This window comes from Rattus norvegicus, chromosome Y (genome assembly GCF_036323735.1).
Source record: "Rattus norvegicus strain BN/NHsdMcwi chromosome Y, GRCr8, whole genome shotgun sequence".
In the NCBI taxonomy this organism is placed as follows: Eukaryota; Metazoa; Chordata; class Mammalia; order Rodentia; family Muridae; genus Rattus; species Rattus norvegicus.
This window is the reverse complement of record NC_086040.1, coordinates 11,390,527-11,395,877: the sequence shown is the minus strand read 5'-3', so window position 1 is coordinate 11,395,877 and position 5,351 is coordinate 11,390,527. Positions and strand designations below refer to the sequence as shown.

At 36.4% G+C, this 5,351-nt stretch overlaps 1 pseudogene; it reads right to left on the bottom strand.

Annotated features, from left to right (window-relative positions):
- Positions 1-1,179: 1,179 nt before the first annotated feature.
- Positions 1,180-1,522, bottom strand: LOC134484497 (glutaredoxin-1-like; annotated as a pseudogene).
- Between the last annotated feature and the right edge of the window lie 3,829 nt (positions 1,523-5,351).

Here is a 5,351-nt window from a genome sequence, read left to right as displayed (position 1 = left end):
AATCTTCAAACAGGTAAGCTTTCTTAAAATACCAGACATACAAGTCTCATTTAAAACACAAACATACACACACACACACACACACACACACAAACACACGAACATACATGCATATATATATATACATATATATATATATACATATATATACATATACACACACACACACACACATATATATATATATATATATATATATATATATATATATGTCAAATATACTTTTAATCTGATCTTTGTGGTAGGATGTTGCATCCTTAGCCCAGAAATTTAATCAAGATCTATTCTTCATTTTTATTTTTTTAGGCATCTGCAGATACATCTTTTTTACGGATGGATCCTTCTCACAGGAGACCGGAGAAGAGACCTGCAGTTCCATGATTAATAAACGTCATTGCAATATGTCAAAGGAAAATGTAAAAGTCTGAATGGAATAAAAATTTTAGGATAGTGTTTTGCAAGCAACTTCTTGGTAGACAGTCTTTGAAAGAGAGCTCTGAAATATTGCATTTCATAGTTGAGTTTTCTGGGACTCTGACTAGAATCAACTCAGAATCAGGGATTTTCTTGGCAATTAACCAGTTTCTGAACAGAGCTGAATTTATCATATGGTATACTGTCTATGTTAATATTGCTATAGTGAGGAAAATCTCTGCTAAGGCTCTTCATCTGTTTTTCAGACAGCATCCTCATACAAGTGTGGACTTCTGTGGGTTGTGGTAGTGAAAGTTTGAGAACACTGGCTGAGAGCTGTAAATGCAGAAGTACATGACATAGAGAGGGAAAGACCAGTGTGGATCATAAACAACGTCATAATATTCATTGTTTTAATAATCATTAGGAAGTGGACTTCTGCATAATGACCTCAGCAGAACATCATGGTAGAAAAACAGTTATTGATTCTCTGGAGACTTAGATGCACTGGATTTTGAATATGGGCTTAGAAGTAGAGACATGTCAGCACATGAAGAATGGATGGTGAATCCTGTGTGACCTGTTAAGCTTCTCTACCTCATGGTTTCAGGCAAACAGCATCATATTTAAGCACTTAGGAATAGAATAAAACCAATTTGTAGAAAATTCCAATCATAATAAAATACTGATATCCTCCGTAATGCACATCATCTCTCAGGTGCACTAGCCTCAGCATAACTGAATGTATGCTGTCAGCATGTGCTTTTAGTGCCAAAACTTTCTTAACTGCAGAAGTCCAATCTGCTTTGGTCAAGTCAACATATCCCCATTATGTTGGTGGGAGATTGGATCACTGCGTTTGCCTATGCAGTTTTTCTTTACCTATGAAGATCCAAGGAACTGTTCTCACTCCAGTGAGCTGTTTTAAGTAATCTTGAATCACATAGATGTTGTTAGTGGGTGTGATGTCTACAATTCACAGAACACCATGTTTGTAAGGGAGTTGATTGAGAATTTCTTGCATATATCTGCAAAATGTACAGGTGGAATCAATGAACAGAACCGCCTTCCCAGACTGGATCTTGCAGTTAACATACACGTGAGCCATGCTGACAGGTTGCAGCTTCCCAGAAATGAAAGTTCAGTTGAAGATACTGGTCTTTTTGAGAATTGCAATCCCAGTGTATTCTAAACCATGCATTCAACTTGAAGTCCAAAGAAAACATGGAAGAAGCTTTTCTTTTCTTGCTTGCATGCACAATGCTACCAAACCCTCACAGAGATTAGAACCTGCATTCTAAAGATTTATCCATATATTAATGACCAGATGAGACATGTAGATTTTTGGATCACTAAACTAATGGATTCTAGGACTTTCCAAATAGCCAGCCTTTGTTAAATTATGTGGTCCTTAGCCGGTGATCATTGTGACAAATCACTTTTCTTTTTACAAAGAGATTCATTCTTTACGTTCTGTTAGGGAATACTGGCTTCTGCACCAGGAATCTAGAGAAGACCTTTTAGAACAGTGTGTGTCTAGTAAGAGGTTCAGCTCAGTTACAAATTTCCAATGGCCACATTCCCTTAGCATGATTTTCATATAATGCTTTGATACAGTCCTTCTTATTTTCTATAGTTCTTGGTAACAGAATAAAAATAGAAATAGTAATCTGTCAATGCACATAATATATTTGCATTAGTGCATCATGTAGAAGAATTACAAGATAAATAAGAATTGGAAAACCAGATGTCTTTCCTTTTGTGGACCAAGATCAGGAAAACTGAACCATATAAATTCTGAGACAAGTTGTCTGAAGTTTGTTCTTTCTTTCAATCATGGGGCTCCTAGGGAAAGATTTCAAGTGTCAAGAGTCAGCAAAATTACCTTTATTGCTGACCCAACTCACCTGCTGAATACTTCATTCTCGGAAATGAAGAAGCTGTATCCTTTCTGATATATATCAGGATGGATATATACATACATATATATATATATATATATATATATATATATATATATATATATATATATATATATTATATATATATATCATAGAATGGATACTTTTGACTCTTAGTTTCAAAGCAACAGTCTGGAGAGACACAGAATTAATTCTTTCACACATTAATTCTCAGGCTGATGTTTGGTCTTAAAAGTTCATTGCAGGAGTTGCTTTACAACAGTCATTCATTGATCTGGAAGAAACACATTTTAAATGTTGAGAAATCTATTAGAACAATATCAACTACCTTTCTCCCTTCCCATTTTTGAACTGATTCATTTTCCACCAAATGTCTGTTGTGTCCGCTGCAGGCTGCATCCCCACAGACTAGTCTGAATCTTGCTCTTACCTCTGCATTTATTGTACATTAATGTTATTTCCTTTCCACTAGTAGAATTTTTCAATTCTTCATTTCATCTGAAGGGTCTAATCTACATTGTCACCAAGGATGAGACTTGAGAGTTTAGAGATGCTGAGGTATAATGCTGTATCCAAGAATAACCTACATGGATGACTGGCAGTTTAGACAATGACCATGTCTGTACTGTATATTTATTCGTTTAGGTATCACCAAATGTCTCTCTTTGGTTGAGTTTGATAGAGTTCAACTAAGACAGTACAAAAGAAAGGATAAAAGTCATGCACATGGGCTGGTAACTTTGCTCATGCATTTTGAGCATTTGCTAAGCACAGAACCAAAATGGTAACCCAATTCAATCTGAAAACCTCTCACCCAACTGGCTTCAGTGGGAATTGCATGTATATGGTGCATAGCACATAAAGCAGGCAAAACACTTATGTAAAATGAAACAATAACAGTGTCCTTTACCTTACATAAGCTTTGCAGTTTTATGATATCCCCTTTGTCCATTCTGGATCTTAGAGCATAAGCCATTGGTGTTTTGTACAGGAAATTTTCTCCAGTCCCCATGTGTTCGACATGCTTTCCCTCTTTCTCTTCTATTTGGTTGAGCGGATCTGGTTTGATGTGGAGATCCTTGATCCCCTTGGACTTAAGCTTTGTATAGGGTGATAAGCATGGATCGATCTGCATTCTTCTACATGCAGACCTACCATTGGATCAGCACCATTTGAAGAAAATGCTATCTTTATTCCATTAGATGGTTTTGGCGCCTTTGTGAAATATCATGTGACCATAGGTTTGTGGTTTCTTTTCTACATCTTCAATTCTATTCAACTGCTCTGTCTGTCTGTCTCTGTACCAATACCAAACAGTTTTATCACTGTTGATCTGTAATACTGCTTGAGTTCAGGGATAGTGATTACTCCCGAAGTCCTTTTATTGTTGAGGTTTATGTTATCCTGGGTTTCTTTTGTTTTTCCAGATGAATTTGGAAATTGTTCTGTCTAACACTCTGAAGAATTTGATTCATATTTTGATGGGGATTGCATTGAATCTGCAGATAGCTTTTGGTAAAATGGCCATTTTTACTATATTAATCCTGCCAATCCATGAGCATGGGAGATCTTTCCACCTTCTCAGGTATTCTTCAATTTCTTTCTTCAGAGGCTTGAAGATCTTACCATACAGATCTTAAATGCAAATGATTCACTCCCTCTTTAAAAGGGGAAAAGAATACCCTTAGCAGGGAATAGGGATGCAAAATTTACAACAGAGGAAGAAATAACACCCATTCAGAATGTGTACCACAAGTGGCCCATATATATACAGCCACTCAACTAGATAAGATGGATAAAGCAAAGATGTGCAGGCTGACCGGAGCCGGATGTAGAACTCTCCTGAGAGACACAGCCAGAACACAACAAATACAGAGTCGAATGCCAGCAGCAAACCACTGAACTGAGAATAGGAACCCCGTTGGAGGAATCAGTGAAAGGACTGGAAGAGCTTGAAGGGGCTCGAGACCCCATATGAACAACAATGCCAAGCAGCCAGAGTTTCCAGAGACTAAGCCACTACCTAAAAACTATACATGAACTGACCCTGGACTCTGACCTCATAGGTAGCAATGAATATCCTAGTAAGAGCACCAGTGGAAGGGGAAGCCCTTGGTCCTGCCAAGACTGATCCCTCAGTGAACATGATTCTTGCAGTGAGGGTGTTAATGGGGGGAGGTTGGGGAGGGGATTCCCATATTGAGGGTGAGGGTGAGGTATTAGGGGTTGTTGGCCCAGAAACTAGGAAGGGGAATAATAATCGGAAAGGTAAATAAGAAATACTCAAATTAATAAAGATTTAAAAAACAAAAAAATAAAAAGTAAAAGAAATAATAGCAATAATAATGTTAATGATAAAAAACTGACTATTCAAAATAGGCACCAAATACATATTCAAGTCCAAAAACATAAAAATTAAGTATAAAAAGTTTTTTAGAAACATGGAAATCAAAATATCTCCCAAGTGATTCCCACTGTTACTATATTTCATGAAGTCAGAGACAGAAAGGTCTGGTTTTCCTGATTTCTATTTTTACTCCATTGGTGAATGTTTTAATTTCCTGAGAATCATTTGAGCAAAACTAAGGAGTTTCTCACTAGTTTGTTCTGTATGATCACCCCTAGAGTACTATATTTTAGGAGAACCTAAATATATGACCACAAGGATGCATCATGGATATCTTTTAACTCATACAATTGGTATCCACAGTGGGACATATTAGAGACATCGAAAGTCCAATCCACATGTTTACCTCTGGCTTGTTGTGAACAAATTTTTAATCCCAAAGCCCTTGAGTGTTTCAGTGACCTATCTCTGCATATGGTTTGTTGGATTACAGGATGGCTACACCACACATAAAAAACAGGTTTCTTAAGAGTTGAAAAACACAATTTATTCTGAAAAATACATTAGCTCTTTTCAAAAAGTGCATAAATGATACAATCATAATATACAGTAATATATTATAATATAATATAACCGAAATGAAAATTCACCTGTAGAACAAAAATTAA